This window comes from Monodelphis domestica, chromosome 4 (assembly GCF_027887165.1).
Source record: "Monodelphis domestica isolate mMonDom1 chromosome 4, mMonDom1.pri, whole genome shotgun sequence".
NCBI lineage: Eukaryota > Metazoa > Chordata > Mammalia > Didelphimorphia > Didelphidae > Monodelphis > Monodelphis domestica.
In genome coordinates this window covers 111,735,250-111,759,071 of record NC_077230.1, presented here as the reverse complement: position 1 = coordinate 111,759,071, position 23,822 = coordinate 111,735,250, and the positions used below count along the sequence as shown (strand labels likewise).

Below are 23,822 nucleotides of genomic sequence, written 5' to 3'. Positions count from 1 at the left end.
ATGGAAAGCAATCCCCTGTCAAGTAGCTGAAAGGCTACTTGACAACCTGCCAGTTTATAAGATAGCCCCAGAGAATGGTCTGGGTCTTGCTAAGATAATACATCAAAACCACCTATTATCTTTTGGAAAGTTAGTCCAGCTCCCTCATGAGCAGGAACAAAGGAGTGATGGACAGTCAGAAGAGCAGACCTGGAGAGGAAAAACCCATCTCACCAATTGCAGAGAAATTATCAGAACTAGATAATAGCACAGGAGACGATGACTCAGATGAGGTAGAAACCAGGTGTTAGTACTTCACAGATCAGAGAAATGAACCAAGTCTGTCCAGCTCTCTGTCCTGGGGAGGACATCTGTTCCTACAAGAGAGAATGGTGGAATCCAGAGGCAGCCCTGATTTTGCCTAATGGGCAAATTATGGAGATGGCTAAGGAACAGAGGAAACCCATAGAGCCTGGCAACAATGACAGTCAGACTGCTAGGTTCCAACAAGCCGGAAGATCTGAAATTTTCATCAGTCACCACCAGTTCTCAAGGAAAAAGAATAATTATACAAGCGAGGCAGCGCAATTATAGCTGACGGCATGGGGTGAGAGGGAATAAGAAACCTAATAAGATAACGGTGTTAGGAATTAACACGAATATGATCCCTCATTATACTTCCCTCTCCTGCTTCTGCTTTGCCACAGAGAGCACAAACTGACCCATGGTAGTTAGTGCTTTGGGAATCAGAAGAGGAATCACCCCAGGCTGCAGAGACTCTGTCCCCCCGCATATCACATCCCTACAGGACCCTAACCTCATAGCAGCAAGAAGCAGACATTAACTGCCCGTCCACGTAAAGAGGAGGGAAAGAAATCAGTCTTCTTTCTGCCTGAGGATAATGAACTCCAAGGCTGTAGAAACTCTTCGTAAGCCCAGTGAGGAAAGGACAAAGTGAGCTGAATGCCCAGCATGCTTGCTATCGCCTAGCCTGAAGGAAAGGAGACCAAAAGCCACCTGGGCCCAGTCCTGTGCTCCAAGAAGCTACCTGGGGCAAGAAGCAGGCTGGTGACAGGTACTTCCTTGAGTAATTTTTCAAAATCCCAGCATGGTCAGAGGAAAAAAATACAGAGAAACACCAATCCTGCCGCCCTTTTGAAATTGTAGAAGCTTTCTGGTTCCAGCTTAGGTATAGAATGTAAATTCCTTAGAAATAGATTTTCCTTTTTTGGTCTTTGTGTTCCAGATACCTGGAATGAGAAGGTCCTTAACGATTAAATAATCTTATACATGCCCTCAGTGTGGAAAGAGGCTAGGGCAACTTTCAATGAAGCCCCAAAAGAACACTCCCATCAAAAGAGGAAACAGAAAGTGAGAAATAGGGTAATTTAAGGAAAAAAATTTAAACTCCGATGAGCCCAAGAAGAAAAAAATATCAATTCAAAACCTAAAGCGCAAGTATCGAATCAACAGAGTAGATACTAAAATTAGATCAAATACAAAGTAAAGTACAATTGAATAATGCAAGATTATTCCCTATTCATTAAAAAACAAAGGAAGGAATGGAATAATGTGCTCTAAAGAGCAACAGAAATCAGAATTCAGCCCAGGGTGACTTACCCTATAAAACTGAGCTTAACTTGTACAGGGGGGGGAAAAATGCTGCAATTTGTAAGAGGAGCTAAATAACACCAAATAGACTTTCTGTTTTAAAAAAAAAAAGTCATCATCCTCTTCATCTTTCCTCGCCCTCCTCCCCTTCCCCAAGAAAAAGAATGTTTTTCTACTCTGGATTCTCATTGGCAAAAAGCACTTTATAACTATAAGAGTTGGGGCAACTAAGTAGCACAATGCAAAGAACAACAGACCTGGAGTCAGGAAGACTTGGGTTCAAATCCGAATTCAGACACTTTCTAGCTGTGTGACCCTGGGAAATTCACTCAACCTAGCTCTTTTACCATTCTTTTGACTTAGAATCAATACATCAATTCTAAGCCAAAAGATAAAGGTTTAAAGATAAAATAAAATAAGGTAAATGAAATTTCCAAAACTAATGTATAGGACTAATTAAAGGAGAAGAGGGGAAGGAAGAATCTACTGAGAGGCAAAAAGATACTGGGGAAGAATTTTATAACCATATAAAGCAAGAGAATAAAAAGGAATCAACAGATGAAACCCCAAAAGGAAAAAGATAATGAATGAGAAGAGGGGATCAGGTTGTCAAAGAGAAATTTGGATGACTCAGTTTACCTCTGCCCTTTGAGAAACCTCAGTACCAAGCACCCATGTTTAGGGTTGAACTATGGACTTTAGAACTATTTGGGAACCTTTAGCCTTTTATTTGTTTTAGAGGCTTCTCTTATGGTGTTAAGTCTCCTCCTTGGAGCCCAGCTCCTGAATTTGACTCTTGCCTTTGATGTGATATAGCTGACCCCTAGGTGATACCCCTGAGGCTGGCTGCAAAGAGGTTTGCAACCTGTTTGTGTTTTGTCTTTTTAGGCTTGCCATAGCAAATTCTCCAGAGGGCATAAGAGACCCCCCAAGTTGGCATTTAGCAGGGTGTTTTCTCCCTGGGTGGAATTGGCATTGAAGCTAGCATTTAGTGTGGTGCCTTCTCCCAGGGATACAGTTCCCAGAATCCCCAGGGTGCAGGCCCTGTGTGGTATATGGCGCTGGACTCTGAGTGGTGGCCAATGTTGGACCCCATCCCTTTTCCTAATTAAAGACCTTTTCTGACTACTTTGGTAGTTCTGTTATTTCCAAGTTAATAAGGTAAAAGAGGATAAGAGCCAGTGGGAATGGGATCACCTAAAAAATTAAGTAAATAAAGGAGCACAATACTGTGTTTACAACAGAAAAGGGAGAAAATCATAACTTCAAGAAAACTATTTTAGGGGGCAGCTGGGTAGCTCAGTGATTTGAGAGTCAGGTCTGGAGTTGGGAGGTACTAGGTTCAAATTTGACCTCAGACACTTCCCAGCTGTGTGACCCTGGGCAAGTCACTTGACCCCCATTGCCTAGCCCTTACCACTCTTCTGCCTTGGAGCCAATACACAGTATTGACTCCAAGACGGAAGGTAAGGGTTTAAAAAAAAAAGAAAGAAAGAAAACTATTTTAAACAGATCAAGGAAACTTTAAAGGTGAATAGATTAAATAATCCAATAAAACCAAAAAAAGAGTGAAAGACTAGATAAAAAAAATAAAATCCTACAATCTATTGCTTACAAAAAAAAACCTCCATAAAACCAAAGAAATGGAAAAGTTTACTAAGCATCAAGTCAATCCAAAAAAGCAGGAGTATGTTGACATCTGATAATGCAAAAAGAAACATTTGTAGGGAGGAAAGCATAAACAAGTAAACTATACTATGCTGAAATAAACCAAAGATAACAAATCAAGATCAGTAATAGATATATGCTACAAAAGCTTTACAATCCAAATTCATAAAACATTATCTGAGCTTCAAGAAGACATAGTATTAAAATAGAAGAAGATGACTTAATACCTTCTCTAAGTTTTGGATAAGTCTAACTGAAGGATAAGCTAAAGGAAAAACATAGAACTGAATGAATTTTTGGAGAAACTAGAGTTTAAAAATTGATGGAGTCTTCTAAATGAGACATCAAAAGATTAAACATATTTCTCAGCCCACATGAGACTTTAACAAAAATTCGTTAGGGCACAAAGAGATTACAAACAAATATAAAGATGCAGAAATAGTAAATACATGCTTTAAAAACCTAAAGCAATTAAGACAGAAATTGGTTAAGGACTTAATGAAACAAAAAATAATCTGTTTCACCCTCCTTTTTCTTTAGACACTTCTATATCCACTCACCTTAGTCCTACTCCTCTATTTAGGAAAGAAGTTGCTATCTTTCTCTGCCCTTGCAACATATTCTACATTGAAGAATCTTCATTGTATTAACAACTCCACCCTTTTATCCATATCTCTTTATTTTACAATATTTCCATCTATAACCTTGGGCTTTTTCCCTCCAGGACTCAGAAATCCTGATCTCTCACCCTGAAAATCAATTGGTCAAAAAGGAAAGTAATATCTTTCCTCAATTCTTACCCCCTGTTCCAAAGCACTACTACTTGGCAATCTCTCTCCTCATTCAAAGTTCACTTCATTTACCTTTACTATCCATTCCAATTGCTTGTCCTGGGCATTTTGTCCTCCATATCATTTTCCCTTTTTTCTAAAATCAGTACTTGGCAAAGAGTCTTCTTCTCCACTCTACCCATACTCATTAGTTACATTCAGACTAGTTATAGTTCAACAGCAACAAGAATTCCAGGGGCAAAATGTTTCAAAAGTCTAAAGTACAAGCATGACTCAAATGAAGAGATATGAGAAAACGTTTTCCTTCCATCTCTTTACAGAGTTGGAAGGTTCATGAATATTGTACATTGTATATACTTTGAGAGTTTTCCCATGTATTGATCTATTATGATGGGCCTTTTTCCTCTTCTGTTTTGCTTTTGTCTTTAAAAGATATCATTTATTCTATGGGATGGCCCTCTGGGAAGGAATACTGAGGGAAATTAATGGTGATATTTTAAGAGATATCAATAAAAACTTATTTTTTAAAAATCCAGGAAGAAAGTAGTTCTGACAATGTGAGGATCCAGTTCTGTGATGTTGTATAGAATTTTCTTCACTGACCTTCAAGGAAAATGTCCTGAGGTCTCTCTTAACCCCTTAACTGACACAGATCCAAGCCCAAAGATAAGTGAAGCTCTGCATGGTAACAAAGGTCCTTAGCTGCTTTGCAGTGGAAACTAGAGAGAGAGACCCTATGATTGTTTGATCCTATTTTAATGATCATCAACTTCTGCTTGATCATTTTCAGCAAGGGCTGGGAGCACAATAGCCACTCTCCTAGTCATTGATGATTATACTGCAATAGTTTTGAACAAATCTTTATGATGAGGTGGATCAGGAAGGGGAAAGCTAATGGAGGAATTTTTTTTACTTACCTTGGTCTCTACTTCCCCTGTTTAGGAAGTCAGCTGTTGGACTAGCTCCAGAGGCTTACTCTTGGAGCCAATAAACCAAAATAAATCCCCATCAAAAGTGGCTGGAGTCTCTTTTTTCTACTGGGGAACCCAGCACACAAATAGGGCTTGGGGATTTTTTGGTACTATTAAAAAGTATCATAGTACTATTTTTAAAAAGGTACTATTGAAAAGTATCATAGTAGAGCAGAAATGGGATTGAATTTGGAATCAGAAGATCTGTTCTAACTTGGGTTTACAGGCTAAAAGGTAAGGGCCTCAGATTCTTCAGTTGTAACATTTTATTGACCTAGAAGACCTTTATGATCCATTCCAGCTTTCAGTTTATGAATATTTATTTCCTGAATACCTTGAACCGTAGGCTTATGCTAAATACTAGAGACAAATAGGAAAAGGGCTAGATTTGACCTTAGAGGGGGCTTATATCCATGACCCGTCCTACTAAAACATTTCAAACCATTAATTTATTCTCTTCTAATAAAAATTCTATCAATCCTTCAAGATTCCAGCTCAAATTCCTCCCCATCTGCACCATCTCAATTTGTCCCAAACTACAGTGCTCTCATTACCTTTAAATTCCGACAGCAATTCCTATCTATGGCACATGTGACACTTTCTTTGGACTATTTACTTGATGTTTTACCTGTGAACTAAATTTTCACAGATTTATGACTTTAATTGAATAAATGTAGTGGATGCTACACTAACAAAGCAAATATTTATTTTTAAATGATCAAACAAAACATGGTAACTGAATAGAATAGAATAGGGATGCACTATACCAATTAATAAATTAAAAGAATATGGAGTCTTGGGGAGACTTCTATGAATTAATTGCAAAACAAAGACATAGAACCCAGAAATACCATGAACAGTATCTAAAAAGTGCAACCAGAAAGAATAATGAAACAAAGCCGACTATTGCATAGTTATAATAATAATCATCAAGCTTGGTTCAAGAGTTGAAAAAAATGGAAGTTCCTTCTTTGTCAAGCTGGAGACTATAGGTATGGAGAATTGCATATACAAGTACATTAAAATATAATAGATGTAATGGCTCATTTTGCTGACTCCTTTTCCTTTCTTTTTAAAATCTATTTTAAAAGGAATGACTCACTTGATGGGAGAGAGAGTAAGGATATATTTAGAAGTTAATGCGATATAAAAACAAGTATCAATAATTTTTATTAGAAGAGGAAAGAGGAGAGCTGCCTTACCTCCTTTACTAGATTATAAAATAAATGAGAGCAATCTCCCATCATCAATTCTTGTGAGTGATCAGACACAGACCAAAAATAAATGAAGCCCTTAGTGGTGAGCAGAGTCTCTAGCTGCTTTGAAGTGGGAGTCACAGGGATATATGTTGATGGCCTCCAGGGAAGGTATCAGCAAAACTTTCTCAGCATTTCAAGCAGGGGGCTCAGGAGTTCAGTCTTTAATTCTCTTAATGTTCCTAGTAGTCCAAGTTTCTAGTCATCCCAATTGACTTCAAAAGGTATTAGGCCATTCTGTCAAATTAGAGAATTATAATTCATATTATTTGTGTTCTTTGGTTTTATCATTGTTGCATCTTGTCTGCTTTGGTCTGCAAATAAATTAAACTTGTCCACTCCCAGTATAGACAGAGAGACTGATAATAAGCAAAGCGGAGGAAGTTATATAGAGCTCAGTGGTTTGGATAAATGAGGTAACTTGCCTTTGTTAGGTAACTGGATAACATTTTGTGTCATTAGATTATACCTTTTGTGTGTCTAGTCTGTTTCTGTCTGCTAAATAAAGCTGGCATTTCTGACATTTACTACCTTGGGAAAGGCATTTATCTTCCCATCTTCATCTATAAAATGAGCTTGGAATTATATGAGTTCCAATTTCTCCAGCTATGAGCAAGAATTTGTCAAATGCCTTTTAGGAAATCAGTAAAGAACACAAGAGCAAGGAAATTCATGGCCTTTTCCTGTGAGGGTCTTATTTTAAGGATATCAGTAAAGTTGAAGAGGGCAGCTAGGTGGTCCAGTGGATAATGCACTGGGATCAGAGTCAAATACGGCCTCAGACACTTAATACCTAAGGGACTTTGGGCAAGTCGCTTACCTTTGTTTGTCCTAGTTTCTTCATATGTGTGACCCTAGGTAGATTATTTAATTCCTATTAGTCTGTTTCTCATCTGTAAAATGAGAACACATCAGAGAAGGAAATAGAGAACCACTCCATGTCTTTGCCAAGAAAACCCCATGGACAAAATCCATGGAATCACATAACATCAGACAACTGAATGACAATTAAAAAGTAAGAGAAAGTCACCAGGATAGTGAAAGAGTTTGAGTCTGTTTCATATAAGAATTAGTTGAAGAAATCGGGATGTTTATCCTAGAGAAGAGAAGAATCACAAGTGACATGATAGTTGTCTTCCAGTATTGAATGGACTGTAAAGTAGACAAAAAGTCAAACTGATTCTACTTAGACCCATAGAGTAGAACCAATAGTTGGAAGTGGCAAGAGTCAAATTTCAGCTTGATATCAGGGGAAAAAATCCTGACAAATGGAGCTATCCCTAAATGGAATGGGCTACTTCAAGAGGTGATGGATCGCCTCTCCTTGGAGGTCTTCAAGCAGAGGTTGGATGCCCACTCCTTGAATAGGATACCACAGAGAATCCTTCTATGTACAGATAAGATCTGCTGACTGCTGAGGTTCACATGAACTCAGTCCTAGGATTTCTTGGTCCATTCTGTACACGTGATGTTTCAAAACATGAGTTTGCTCTGTGACCTCCTTTGGTCAATTATCTATGAAAAAAATACTAAACAACCTACAAATCCCAATTCATGTCTTCCCTCCTTCTCAGAAAAATCTTCTCTGCCACTATCAGCTCACCACATTCTCTCTCTTCTAACTAAAAGGGGCTTCCTGTAGATCTTATGAGAACTCTTGCTTCCCTGTGATAGTCCATTCTGGGTCTCATCTCATTCATGGTTCTTTTCTTTTTCAAAGGCTTCTGTCTTGTCTAAATTAATAAATAAATGTGATACCCTCAAGATTAGGATAAGGTACATTTATTTAACCTACCTAATTTCCCCCATTAGACTATAGGCTTACTAAAAGCAGATTCCTATTACTAGCTCTTGTGACTAGCCCTTAAGATACTTTAGGATTGTTAAAGAATCCAAGAGAGTAGGCCAGTTTCTTTTCAATTTAATTAATGCTGAGCTATTAATTAGTGTTAATGACTTAATTGCCTTCATGCCAGATAAAATACTTTGTTTTGAATAAAAATCCTAAAGCTGGTAGGGAAGATATTTGGGGGCACAGTGCCCTTTTCCCTACCATCTTTTAAATTGTACCATATGTAAAGAGGCAAAAGCTTTGGACTGTGGTCTTAAGTCCTAGCACTGACACATTATCTGTATGATCCATCTCTAGTGTAATTTTGCTGGGATTCAGGCTTCTTATCTGTAAAATGGGGACAATAACACTTTCGCTACCTGCCTCAGCAGTGCTGCATCTTATATCTTACCACAGCTCAATATCTAATCCTTACTAGTCTCTACATTGTCCCATATGTCCCAAGTTCACATTCCAGTTTTGATTCTACCCCCACAACTTTATTTATAGACCCCAGGAAGAAAAGGCCCTGCTTTGAAGGAAATACTAAGGTATTTCAGGCCATAGTCTCTAGGTTCCAGGGCCCCACTTAGAGTCATAGATCCCAAACTTCAGGACATATAAAGTACTAGTATTGCTTTTAAATCTAGTAACTCAGAGATCTAGAATTCAATACTTGATCTTTTTGGTTATGCTCACCTGCCACAATCTTGGGATGAGTCTCTAGGAAGAACAAGAAGAGCATGAGTTCATTCCAGCTTGCATGGACCTAATCACCATCTTCTCCTCTTCTTCTAAACCTGGATCTCAAAATGATTTTCTGAGAATAATAAGTAATAAATGCCCCTAGAGATGGGAAGTCCTGGGTTCAAATCTGGCCTGAGACACTTCCTAGTTCTGACCCCGAGCAAGTCACTTTGCCCAGCCATCACTGCTCTTCTGCCTTGGAACCAATACATAGTATTTATTCTAAAATGGAAGGTAAGGGTTGAAAAAGAAAAAGAAAAAAGAACACTTAATATCAATTCTAAGACAAAGTAAAGAGAAAAGAGAAAAATGTAAGAAGTGAAGGCCTAAACTGACTCCATGCTCAAGTACATGAGCTTAGAAATCTCCTTCCCCCCATGCAGTATCAATGGTCTCCATGCTCCAGAGTCAATACTTGCCAAGATGGAAATCCTGTTCCGCCTTTTTATACACTCCCATTCTCTTATCCCTATCCTTCTGATCCCTACACCACCAGAGTTTAATTCCTTCTCAGAATTTCCACAGTTACATTGTGCTCTCTGGAATCCTCAGCCTCCAAGTGAGGAAATTCCCCTTCCAGCTTGAACTATTCATTCAATGGCCAAAATGAATGTAAAGGAAATGATAAATGTTGGAAGGAATGTGACAAAATTGGGACACTAATGCATCACTGGTGGAGTTGTGAACTGATTCAACCATTCTGGAGGACAATTTGGAATTATCTTATCAACCAGGAAAGCTCTTCATCTCATTTTTTTTTTACCAAGAATGCAGTTACAGTTCTGTCTCTAAGAGAATCCAGGAAGCCTGACAATAGAGGGATCACATGTTGAGGAGGGCAAGTATTCCATGGATATTCCATCATTGAGACTGTTACAACATCCTTCCTAACCTCTCCCCTAACCCAGCTCCCAAAACACAAATCCAGGAAGCCTCAAGGTCAGGACAGTCTCTCATTGCTTTGAATTGAAAATCACAGAGATTCATAATAATTGGTAACCAGAGACGCTTTTTTCAACACATTCACTGCACAGACCTATAGAGAACAGCTCTCTTAACTTCACAATGTTCAATGGTCATATAAATGTTGGAGGGGTTGTGGCAAAACTGGGACACTAATGCATTGCTGGTGGAGTTGTGAATTGATACAACGATTCTAGAAGGCTTTAAAAGAATACATGTCCTTTGATCCATCAATACCATTACTAGTTTTGTATCCCAGAGGTAAAAAAAATGGGAAAGATTCTGTTTGTACAAAAATATTTTTAGCTGTGCTTTTTATGGGGGTGAAAAATTGTAAAATGAGGGGGTGTCCATCAATTGGGGAATGGCTGAACAAATTGTAGTATCTGATGGTGATGGAATACTATTGTGCTATAAAGAATGATGACCTGCTAATGATTCCATAAGTACTGGAAAGACCTCCATGAACTGATGTGGTGTGAAATAAGCAGAACATTATATACAATAATTTGATCAAATGTGATTGACTCTGCTACTAAAAGCAATGCAATGACCCAGGACAACATTGAGGGACTTATGAGAAAGAATGCTATCCACATCTGGAGAAAGAACTGTGGGAATAGAAACCCAGAAGAAAACAGATGATTTATCACTTGTTTATATGGGTATATGATTTGGGATTTTGGTTTTAAAAGATTACTCTATTGTAAAAATGAATAATATGGAAGTGGGTTTTGAGTGATAATATATTTATAACCTAGTAGAATTGCTTGTCAGCTCTGGAAGTGGGGAGAGAAGAGGGGAGGGAGACAACAAGAATCATGTAACCATGGAAAAAAATTTTTCTAAATAAATAAAATACATAAAGCAGGGACAACTAAGTAGCACAATAGATAAGAGATCCAAGCCTGGAGTCAGGAGAACCTGGGTTCACATGTGACCCAGACTCTTCCTAGTTGTGTGATCCTGGGCAAGCCATTTAACCCCCATTGCCTAACCCTTACTGCTCTTCTGATTTAGAACTGATACTTAGTATAGATTCTAAAACAGAAGGTAAGGGTTAAAAATGAAATAAAATATAGAGCAAAAGTATTGTAAGGTGGGAATGGGCAAAAGAAGCCCCTTTTTTGTCCAGACTTCTGACCTCATTTGATGTGGGCAATGCTGATAGGTGTCTCCTCCAAGGAATTGATTGATGGCTCAAACTGACTATTTCAAGGAAACAAGCTTTATTCTAAGAGAACATAGTAACAGAATAACTACGATAGTAAATGAGGGAAGGTAAGTAAGGTAGGCAAAGTTAAGAGAGGTAAACAAAGTGGGAAGGTGTTATCAGGAATGCTTTTTAATCTTGTTTAGTTACTAAGGAAGGGGTCTTCTGTTTGGGCAGTTGTTGCCCTGTGTCTCCAGGGAACTGATGGCACTTTACCTATGGTCACTTTGGTCTGTGTGGTTTTACCCATGGCTCACTCTGTTGATCCATTGTGAGGAGCAAACTGCAATGTCAATGGAATGTTAATGATATGTTAAACACCTTGGAACAACTTTAGGGCAAATTTTGTACTTTTCTAAAGTCAATGAGTGTGGAAAATGAGCAGGGTGTGAACCTAGTCCTGTGTCCCTGGGGACCTGAACCCCCTCTACTTACTATCCAGAGATCCCCACCAAGGACCAAGGTTATAGCTAAAGACTGCTGTGAGGAGTTTCCTCATAATTGTAACTCTAGGCAGCCCATATATTTTATCTGAAAGGTAGTCCCATTCTAATCAAATAGTTATTGTTTCCGTGTTCTTTTCATTGTTTGCACCTACCTGTAGGGATTTGGGGGACCTTTCAGCCCATATCACATTGATGTAGGTTCTCTTTTAGTACTAGGGAAACTCCCTCCAATAAAGCATGTTATAAATAAGTATTCATTTGTTGTCTTAAGAGTGCAGCCAGTAGTATTCAGAGGTTAAGTGACTTGCCCCTAGTCATATAGCCATATAGTCAATATAGTATCCATACACAACTGAAGGCAGGTATCTCTGACTGACCTTCTGTTCATTACCCTCAGAAGAGATAAAGCTGGAAAGGTAAGTTGGGAGCAGATCATAAGTTGCTTTGATTTTCAGGTTGAGTCTAGACCCATACTGGCAAACCTATGGCATGTGTGCCAGAATGTGCCACAAAGGGCTGCTCCCTTCCCCCTCTCCATGTGCACTTGAGTACATTTCTCACATCACTCACCCCTCTGACCAGCAGCCCAGTGGGAGCATTTCCTCCCTCCCCTGTCTGGGGTAAGGCAGGAGGCTCAAATGTGGCATGAGGGTTGCATTATGGGCACTTGGGCTCTAAGATCTCTAAAAGGTTTGCCATCACTGGTCTAGACTATCTTCAAATAATTGGTTAGTCATAGTTGGTTCATATACAAGAGAGTTGTATAATGAAACCAGTATTTTAGGAAAACTAATCATAGTAGAACCTCATTTTATGCAACCAATTCTTTCCAAGACCCTTTGCTAAGTTGAAAATCATACATAATAGTGAATCCCATTATTTAATAAGAATTTCTCATACAAATATACCTAGGCACTTTATGATTTTTCTTAGGCTTATGAGAGCTACTTGCATCACTATTCTTATACTTTGGACACATTATTTATAACTAAATAGCATTAATGAAATAAAAAGAAGCACTATTCTGACAAAAGTATGAATGAGGAACTCTGGACAAAGATTGATATGGGAGCTAATGTTTGGTGCAAAACTCACACTGACCATTTTCAGAGAGAGAATGGCTGTGATTGGGCAAATTACTGTGAAACTTCATGCAGCTTGGGGAAATGACACAGATTTAGGACAAAATGAAAATCTTGTTATCTTATATATTTGTCTACTTTTATTTTTATTAATTTTCAAAGGCATATACCTGAATTCACACATGTTGAATGTGTATAAAACAAGGTCAGCTCTAGCTGTAGATATTATCATAAATTCTAAATAAAAGATGACCAAAATATAACAGAAAGGACTTGCACTAAACTAAAAGTAAGGAGGCTAGGGTTCTTGTCTTGCTATACGACTAGTGCTATGAGATGTTGAGCAAGTCATTTCCCTTTGTTGGTCCTCATTTTTCTCATAGGTACCAAATGATTCAGTTGGAGTAAATAGTCCCTAAGGTTGTAGTCCCAATGCAGCTCTAGCATTAAAGGATCAGAGTTAATGTTGACAAGTGCCCCATTTATTCCAAAACAGGAAAAATGTAATATAATGTGTTCACCTTTATCCCAGAAATGTTCCCTGCCCCTCCCCAGGACCTGCCTTAGATATATCACTATAATATCTAGTTGCTTTTTCTCTACTGCCACAGGCTAGGGTCTAGCATTCTGAGTAAGGAAGTGCAAATTGTTCCTGGTATCATGAAGTAGACTGATAAGCAACTTGTAAAAAACAAATCTAAGTCATTTTCTCAACTACCACTAAGAAGTGTTATCTTGGCTCCCCTTTATAGATTTTCATCCTTCCATCTGAGCACCGAAGGGGAATTTCCTGAATGTGGAAAATGGTCTGTTAGTTTCCCCACCAATGAGCATGGTACTTGTCAGTATCTCAGTACATTTCCCCTCTTTCATCTTATCCTCCTCTAAACTGTGGTGAGATAGACTATATGATTTCAGCTCAAGAGGAAAAAAAAACAACCCATACCCAATAATAGGAGAAAAATTCAATCAACTGCTCCTTCCTTCCCCTAACTACCATGGAAAAGTATCCCTTTGCCTCCCTTTTATCCTACCAAACCTTTAACCCGACATCAAAGCACCCCAAAGTAATTGTCAGGCACTAGAAAACAATCAATCCACTTTCCAATTAAACCAGCCCCACCACCTTATCTCATACTGAGGCTTTTGGTGACCAAGAATAAATCTGTGTTCCTGGTTTCTTCCAAGCCCTCTACAATATTATCTAAAATAATTTCTATTTATATAGTGCTTCCAGGTTTAGAATGAGCTTTACTCATAACAAATCTGTGAAAAGTATTGAAGAGATTTGATTAATATCTTCCAATTAGTGTCAAAGATTAGATTAGGACAACTCCAAGACCAATGTTCCTTCTACACACTAAAAGTCAATCAACACATTTATTGTGTTATAAACCTTTTGGTTAGTTCAATTTAATTATAAGCTCTGTCCTAAAATTGTGTCAGGAACCATAGTTAGACACAATGACCAATTTGTAGACTTCACTCCTCTTTTCTGAAATCAGGATACTACTTCTCCACTGCAGCACATCTTCTGATCTTTTTTTGTTGTGATTGTGGTTTGTGATTTTTCAACTAGAAAACATTTATTTTCTGTAAAATAAAAGAAAAAGAAAACCCTTGAAACCAATATGCATAATCAAGCAATACAAATTCCCACTTCAGCTTTGTCCAAGGTCTCTTTCTGCATTTTGAAGTCATCACTACTTTATCAAGAGGTGGGTAGTATACTTTCCCATCAGTCCTCTAGAATCATGGTTGGTCTCTGCACTGATCAAAAAAATATAAGCCTTATTGTTTATATAATCCCCTTAGTTCTGCTTACTTTACTCTGCATCAGTTCCTATAGGTCTTAACCCATCCCGTAGGTCATTTCTTATGGCATAATAGCTTCCATTGAATTCATATATCCTTCTCCAATTTTGAAAATCACCAATTAATCACATCTACAATTTATTTCAGTATCCTAGATTATAATTCATATAACCTGGTGACAAACTCAGTAAGGGCAATTAACTATTCTGTTATCTCTTTGATTTAGTTTCAACCATTAACTTTTTGATTATTGCCCTTTCCAGTCCAATGATTGTCAGAGAACTAAAAAAAGAGTTTGGTAGATCTATTGTTTTTCCACATTATCCTCATTCTATCTACCTTAAGCAACAAGTCTATATTTTCAGTGATTTTTATCTTTTCTCCAACACACACTCATACGCCCTTGCTCATTTATTGTTCTTAAGTATTCCATGCCAATCTGCTCATTATTTCTTTATGCTTTAACTGTCCTGGACACCATTCTTAAAAGTTCATACTTTTGAATTTACCCTCCTCCATTCCTTGCCATTGCTTACATCTTTTGCAAATGTCTTCATCAAGTCTAAGTTACTCAGAGAATTTTCTGCATAACCACAATGGTCTTTTGAAATAACTCCCCCATTTCTCTCTCACTAAAAATGTTTCTTTAGGAGGTTCTGGAATTTTGTCCTTGAGAACTATCTTTCCCATAGTGGCTTTGGACATGGAGTTGGTAGAAGAAGTGCTGTGTAGAAACCAAGCTACTGAGAAGATTAAAATTGGTCCTATGCCATTTATTTATTTTTCTTATTTACAAGTAATTGACTTTTTTCTGTTATTGACATTTGTCCTGTAACTGCTTAAGTCATGGTTCTTTATCTTTAAACTTAATTCCTAATTCAGCTGGTCTATAATGGCTTATGTTTAGAAATCTAGCTCTCTTGCGAATCACTGAATTTCCAACCAATTATGTTGATCTCTGAACCCAGCTCTATAACCAGTATTTTGTACTTACTCCCATGATATCATCTACCCTGTTCTGCTCTTTTCTGTAGTCCACAAAACCCTATAAAGGGGAACTGTCCTCTTGCTCAGGGTCTTTGGCATAATGGAGGAAATCAACTGACCCATTATTGAGAAGCTGCATATTGCTAATAAATGCTATCTTGCTCAGAAATCTGCTCCATATATCAAGAGCTTGATGCCTCTCCCTCCTACAGGTATTGAGGGAAAGACTGTGCCCCTGAGAGCTTAAAAGAAATATTTATACATTTGTTCTTGCTATAATATCTTTGAAATAAATATACTTTGTAAAAGCTAATCAATGTTAACTGGCTAAAGAGAAGAAGTGCTACTCACTGGGGTCACTAAAACTGGGGGAACACAATCAGTCAGGGTTAATGGCAGAGAAAAGGAACTCCTTAATCTTCCCAGAGTACCTGAGAATACTGAAGAGGAGATTGAGCAAGCTTGGCTCCGAGAGATTGAGGACAGTCATCCATGATGCACCAGTCATCGTTCCATATAACACAGAGTTAGCTGGAGAGTCTATTCTTAGAACTACAATGGTAGTGAAAAGGAATCTGCCAACAATCAGTTTGAAAACTGTGAAGATATATTTGCCGAGAATGATGCGATTCAATTTTTGGCCATGTCAACATATTCCTACATCTAATGGGGTTGTGCTAGTGGGTGATATACTAGCTAATTAAAAACTCATTAGTCAAAAAAAAATTAGTCATTCTTTTCCAAAATTCTGTTCACCAACCTGCTGCCTCTGCCCTCTCCAATAGAGCCACACAGCTGTAAAAATAATCTTGCCTTAGTGTAAGTCTGAATATATCATTCCTCTGCTCAAAAAAAATCTTTTGTAGCTCCCCATTGTCTCTGAGATATAATATAAACTCCTTTACCAGATGTTTAAGGACCACCAAGGTCTGGTGACCACCTACCTTTCAAGATTTATTTCGTTCCACTCTCCACTTTGCCAGCTCTACTTTCATTATATAAAAGTAACTGTTCTTAACCTTGACACTATCTCGTATCCTCCATCTCATACTCACATGCAATATGATTCTTTATCCCAACCTCATTAGAATGCATGTGTAAAAGAGTGACATTGACTTGTCTGGAGAATGTCTTGTGAAAAATATAGCAGCTTACTTGAGTCTACTCTGACAATTAAGTCAGTTATATGTGGTATATATAGGTCTGCTCAGAATTCTAAGATAATTTTAGTTACTGTGATTAGTTTGACTCAAAGTTCTGAGATAGAGATTTCTCATTGGCACTTCACAATCTTTAGTAACTAAAAAATATGTGGAAAACAGAGTATTCTCTGGTGATTTGGATATGAAGAATTTAATAATGTTCAGGTTAATAACTTAGGAAATATGGACACAAAACAATTCAATGATTATGAGATGAATGCAATTTACATGATCAGAGACAGAAGATGAGAACTAAGTTATATAGGTAAAATCATTTCTAGAGTGAACCCAGAATCTGAATCAGAAATACAAAAGGGGTGAAAGAACAGGTTTCCAAACTCCACTATCAGTCTGAAGCTGGACATAATGGATGTACAAAGTTGCTGTTGAGAATTAAGTTCAACTGAGAAAAGGAGCAGGTTGGAAGCAGAGAATAAGAAAAAAAAATCATCAGGTTGACTAGACTGACTGAAATATTATACCCAGAAAGTTATTAGTCAAGTCCAAAATCAATCAAGTCATGTTAGCAGGAGAATCAAAGAATTTTTCCTGGAAAAGAACAGTTCCATCCATTTCCATTTCCATTTCCCTTGAGAGAGAAGGCAACCCAACATATAGTTCCAGAATGGTAAGGTTACCTTGAGCACCTATATTTTTCTAACTCATGTGCTTCCCTACCAGGTTTCCCTGTGATCTCACTCTTTCCCCTGGATTATGAATGCATTCGTAGATTGATTAATGTATATAATGTATTTATGGTTCTTGCATTTGTTTTAATATCTTATTATTCATTTATATTATTTCTTTTACTTTATTACTAAATAAATGGTTATGTTCCTGACCACTTCCTCCTTAAACTGCATTCTATTTTATCATCCTTCAACCCTTTCTCTTAATCACTTCCTCTCCTACTTCCCCATAGGGTTAAGATGGATTTCTATACCCAGCTAAGTGTGTTTATATATATATATATATATATATATATATATATATATATATATATATATATATATATAGTCTTCCTTCTTTGAATCAATTTAAATAAGGCTCAAGTATTGCCCAGTCCCCCTCATTTTCCCCTCCATTGTAAAAACTCTTCTGTGTACCCCTTTTATATGAGATCATTTTTCCTATTCTTCTTCCTCCTTCTCCCAGTGCACCCCTCTTGCTCAACCTTCTATTTTTCTTTTGAGATCATCCCAACATCTAGGATCATGTCCATACCCTTTTTTGAAGTAGACTCCTTCTAAGTGCCCAAGGATATTGAGATATCATCTTCCCATCTGGAAATGTAAGTGCTTTTACCTTATTGAGTTCCTCATGATTTCTCACTCATGTTTACCTATTTGTGCCTCTCTAGATTATGATGTTTGAATGTCAAATTTTTATTCAGCTTTAGTCTTTTCATCTGGAATGCCTGGAAGTCCTCTATTTCATTAAATGTCCTTTCCCCCTCATATATTCTGAGTATGCATTCAAATTAGGGAAGAATGACTCAGGTTTATATGTAGACTATAATCCATTTATTATTCTTATATTCTTTTTTTGGCTCCAGGATTATCGATTAAGCACCAGAAAGAATCTCAAATATCAAGCCCCATTCCCTCATTTTGTAGATGAAAAACTGAGTCTTAGAGAGAATAAATGATTTGTTCACAAGTAGTAAGAAGAAAGAGTACTCATTTGAATACAGAATCTCTGACTCTAATTGCAGTGTTGAAATTTCCACTACACAGTGCCCTCTGGGACTTATATATAACTTTCTGTGTTTGCACTTATAAGAAAAGAAGCTCCCAACTTCCAGACATGATAATTCTCTTAAACATTTCAAAGCTTCAGAAATCTCTAACAATTCTAATTAGACTTTCTAGTAGCCAAGTCTATGCAAACTAGTTTTAAAGTGGTTAATGTCATAAAGTTTTTTAAAGTATAAGTTAAAAGTTGAAAAAATTGTAAACCATCTTTCCCAGAAGTTCTTTCCTGGCATACAGTCTTTCTCTAGCCCTGTCTATGGAGCAATAATTTTTCATAAAGTCTATAACTTATTATTTGAGAGGAAAAGGAAAGGGCGTGCTTATCTTTGAGAACTACTCTGGCAAGAGCTTTGAGGTTTACAATTCACTATTTCATGAGGTAGGTAACCCTAACTTTTTTTGAGCAAGGTTCCTTCATTCATCCTCTTCTGTGGTCAGATTGGACCATAGACATAAATTGAAGAATGTTGCTCTTAAAAGTACTTAATAAAAAATAAAAAGTCCTTGGGAACAATCCATGTCCCCTGTTTTCCACCTTAGCACAATATTTTACACAAATGAACTGACAATTCTTGAGCAAGACTTTGTAAAAATCATAAGATTATTAGAGCTGAAAGGGAGCCCTTATGTCAGTTAGTGCAATGCTCTCCCCTGCACAAAGAAACCAAGTCCAAGAGAGGGGAAGGAATTCATCCAAGATTACATGGCCAGTACGTTATAGAACTGAATCTCAAACAGAAGATCTTTTGGCTATGTGTCCAATGATCTTCTCTGTTCTGCCACATTCTGCCAGGGGCCCTTTCCAGGTAACAATTTGAGAAGGACTAAAAGTAAACTGCTAAGACCCACCTGCTCAATAGCACCTGACAGATATCCAAAATTAAGCTTCAAATATTCTCATCTAGATTCCCATAGTTTATTGAAAAGACAAAAGCATTAACTGAGCCTATAAGAAACAATTTCTCGGTTCTTCCAACTCCTCAATCAATTATTGAAAAATTCTTCTTACAGGATAATTGGAGAACAACCTTGTCCTGAGAATAACCACAGCTCAGGGGCCTCTGAAGCCAACTTCTTCATTTTACAGGGAAGGAAGGAAGGAAGGAAGGAAGGAAGGAAGGAAGGAAGGAAGGAAGGAAGGAAGGAAGGAAGGAAGGAAGGAAGGAAGGAAGGAAGGAAGGAAGGAAGGAAGGAAGGAAGGAAGGAAGGAAGGAAGGAAGGAAGGAAGGAAGGAAGGAAGGAAGGAAGGAAGGAGAAACAAAGATTTCCCCAAGACTGCAACTTGAACCCAAGTCTTCCAGCACAAAGTACAGAGCTTCTTCTACTATATCATATGCCTCTCAAAAGTGACATTTCTGGGGGCAGCTGGGAAGCTCAGTGGATTGAGAGTCAGGCCTAGAGATGGGAGGTCCTATGTTCAATCTGGCCTCAGACACTTCCTAGCTGTGTGACCCTGGCCAAGTCCCTTAACTCCCATTGCCTAGCCCTTACCACTCTTCTGCCTTGGAACCAATACACAGTATTGATTCCAAGACGGAAGGTAAGGGTAAAAAAAAAAGGAACATTTCTTCCATTTCTCTTTAGCAGAGGTATCAAACCACTTATTAGCCCGCAAAACAAATGAGACCAGAACCACATTAAAATATAATTGGTTAATGTTTAACAAAATAAAAATAATGCATAGATGTCAATTTGTGGTTTTCTGAGTCAATATGCCACTAGAAGGGATCCATTTTTATTTGAATTTGATATCACTATCTTATAGGGTAAAAAGGCAATCTTGTGCTGAGAATAGCTCAGGGGCCTCTAAAGCCAACTTCTTCATTTTACACATGTGAAAATTTACTTTGCCAAAGTTAGAGAAAGTAACTTCCAAGAGCTGAGATTTGAACTCAACTTCTCCTATTCCAAAGCCCAGTCATAAAATACAGAGATGAAAATGAGCATAATTACTAAGCTACCTTTTCCTATTCCCCATTTTATCCTCTTTCTATCTTCTCTAGGGCTACTCAGAATTTGTACCTAATCTATTCAACTTTAGGGCATTAAAACAGGAAAAACTTGGAAAACTGGTCCTCAAAGCTCTTCCTGCTGGTGCAGCATGGGAAATTCACTTAGCTGACTTATCATTTGCCCAAAAATATCCAAGATAGAATAGTAAAGTTTCATAAGGCCTTCAATGAGCTCCTGGGACCCTACTCTATCACCTTTCTGTCTTTATGTAAACTTAGCTATTTGGTATGCAGGAAATTTTAGGTGTGACAGGAGCAGAAATTCTTTCAGAAAATCAAAGCAAATAGGTCACACGTCCATAAGAACTGGAAGAAACCTTAGAACTCAGCCAGTTGATAAACAAACAGTTATCTATTAAGGACTTTACTATGTGTCAGGCATTGTTCTAAGCCCTAGGATACTAAGGGGGAAAAAACTAAAGGACTTCAGTGTAGTTGCATGCAAATTTCCTATTACACACTCCAAGCACTCTATGTTGCAGCCAAATTAATTTATTCTCTGTTCCCTCACTCCAGACTCCCTGGACCTCACACTCCCTCTTCACCTGTTAGTCTCACCCATATAAAACCAAGCTTAACTGTCACCTCTTTCATGAAGCTTCCTGCATTATTCATTTGCTAAAAATGTTGTCCCTCATTCTTCATTTAGCATTTTGTGATATGCCTCTCCAGTGAACTTATCCTATAATAACATGTATCATAGTTATCTATGAGGAAGGAAGGAGGAAGGAAGGAAGGAAGGAAGGAAGGAAGGAAGGAAGGAAGGAAGGAAGGAAGGAAGGAAGGAAGGAAGGAAGGAAGGAAGGAAGGAAGGAAGGAAGGAAGGAAGGAAGGAAGGAAGGAAGGAAGGAAGGAAGGAAGGAAGGAAGGAAGGAAGGAAGGAGAAACAAAGATTTTACTCTAACCATAGAGCCCCTAAGACTGCAACTTGAACCCAAGGCTTCCAGTACAAAGTCCAGAGCTTCTTCTACTATATCATGTGCTTCTCAAAGGTGATATTTCTTCCATTTCTGCTTAGCAGAGGTATCAAACCACTTATTAGCCAGCAAAACAAATGAGGACAGAACCACATTAAAATATAATTGGTAAATGTTTAACAAAATAAAAATAATACATAGATGTCAATTTGTGGTTTTCTGAGTCAATATGCCACTAGAAGGGATCCATTCTTATTTGAATTTGATATCACTGTCCTATAGGGTAGAAAGGCAACTGGCCACATAATTAAAATTATTAAATGATTAAGAGAGTCGAGAAAACATAAGAAAATGAAGCAGACATGGTAGAAGAACTCAATTCAATTACGAGTGAAATTGATACAATTAGCATGTCAAAATGCATGGCTTTTTAGTCTTCCAAAATCAATGAGGTCACTAAAAACTGAAAAGGTTAGGATTCCAAAGCCATAGCAAATAAGTCAAGGGAGTACATAGACTTTTTACATAGTGGTTTTATTTATATAGGAGAGTGTAGAAAAACATATTTTTTCCCCACACTCCACCTCTACCTATTCCCAGATGTAGGTATGAATACAGCAACCAGTAACCTTGACGAAAGCAGAAATCCACAAAATTCCATCAGGGTCTACAATTATTAACAATGGATCCAAAGCCAAAGAGCTTAGGTACAGATGAGTGTCAGGAGAAAAACATGGAGACTTGAAACAGATTCAGATGAGCTCTGTGATGGTAGCCAATATACAAATCATCCCTACCCACCATCACTTAGTTCTAGGCAGCCATGGTCTCTGACAATTAAGATCTAATTCTCTCATATTAAGTATGCTACGATATTGGATGATTGCCTCTAAAATGTTTCTGTACTACTTTATTTTTTTTTTTGCTTCCTAAGATATGACCAAAATGTGAGGAATTGGGAGAATGACAGGAAAAGGAAGCTGTAAAAGGATTGGTCCCAAGCTGCATTTGTGTAGGGAATTCCCTCATCATGAAATGAAGCATGAATGAATGAGGATGAAGGGTTTACAACCTGCCTTGGCACTGTGCTAAGCAGTGAGGACAGAAAAACAAAAGACAGTCCCTGCCTTCAAGGAAATTACATTCTAATGAGGCAAGCAAAATACTCCTACTGTGGTAAATCCCACATGTACTGAAATTAAGAAAAAGGATACCTACCCTGACTTAACAAATTATACTTATAGAATCATAGAGTTGGAACCAACCTTGGGGACCATCTAATGAACCCCTCATTTTACATATGAATTCATTGAAAACAAGAAATGCTAAATGACTTGTCCAAAGTCATACAAAGAATAAGCACAAAAGATATGATTTGAACTCAGCTCCAGAAACTAGAGACAATATTTTTTCCTCTAAGGAATAATCACTAGATCTATATGTTAACCCTTATCTTGGACTAGTTTGCTCTGGAATGAGCAAGCTGAAGTCCCATAGTAAAGACTACACTGGGCCAAGTCTTGAAAGATATACGAGGATATGCAAAGTAAAGTGAGCAAAATGAGGAAAATATCACAATATCAACAATAAAGCATGGTTATCAGCTATGAATGACTTAACTATTATCATCTGCAATGCAAGGATCCAAGACAAGTCCAAGGTACTGCGGGTGAAAAAAGGCTATTGACCACCACAAAAGAAACTGTTAAGAGTCTGAATGCAACCTGAAGCATGCCGTTTTTCACTTCATTTCCTTCATGAGTTTTTTCTTGTATAAGCAACATATGCCTTCCTTTACAACATGACAAATATGGAAATATGATTGTATGATAGAACATTTATAAGCTATATCATATTACCTGACGTCTTGTGGAGGAGAGAAGAGAGAGGAGGGAGAGAACGTGGTTAGAAAAATGTCAGAAAACAATTATTTAAAATTGCATTGATGTAATCTGAAAAAGAAAAAACATAATTTAAAATGTTTTTAAACTTCAAACAGATAAAAAAAAAAGACTGCATTGGACCTTCTGGTGGTGATACAACTTGGGAACTATTCTGGAAAGCATTGGAAAAGGGAACATTGATTTCAGGTAAAGTGGAGCAGAGTCAGAGAAATGAATAGGCCTCCCTGGGCTTCCCAAAAGGAAATACTTATTCCATCTGAAAACAAAAGTAATGTGGATAAGCTACTATATTTGTTGAATCCTTCCCAAACCAATTTAACTTTATTGAGGCAGACTACTTAATATCTATTTAAGTAGATACAAATAAATTTTAAATTAGCTCAAACTAATGCTAGAGGTTCTAAATCTAAATTCCCATTTCAATGATTTTCACATAATTCCCATGGTACAGACACCAGAGAGAAACCCAAACTGTTCCTACATAGCACCTACCCTCTGCTGCAGACTGATCAATCTCTCCCCCCATCTATCATTTTCCCCTTCCTCTCCTCTCTCCAAAATCCTTCCAATCCTAACCCACCCCCACACTACGTGTACCCAGGATCTCACACACCTTTTATTCCTTTGGCTTTTACTGGGCCCAGTGAGAGAACCTTGTGGGTAAGAAGACCAA

At 37.7% G+C, this 23,822-nt stretch overlaps 1 long non-coding RNA gene across 1 annotated transcript in view; it reads right to left on the bottom strand.

The window, feature by feature from the left end:
• Positions 1 to 13,919: 13,919 nt before the first annotated feature.
• The window catches only part of LOC107652370 (uncharacterized), a 9,915-nt gene continuing 12 nt past the window's right edge, over positions 13,920 to 23,822 (bottom strand). The window contains exons 1-3 of the long non-coding RNA XR_008911157.1: positions 23,763 to 23,822; positions 23,105 to 23,197; positions 13,920 to 14,151 (exon numbers count right to left, since the gene is read on the bottom strand). The exon at positions 23,763 to 23,822 is cut by the window's right edge and continues 12 nt beyond it. This is a non-coding gene — a long non-coding RNA (uncharacterized LOC107652370). The remainder of the gene's footprint in view (positions 14,152 to 23,104; positions 23,198 to 23,762) is intronic.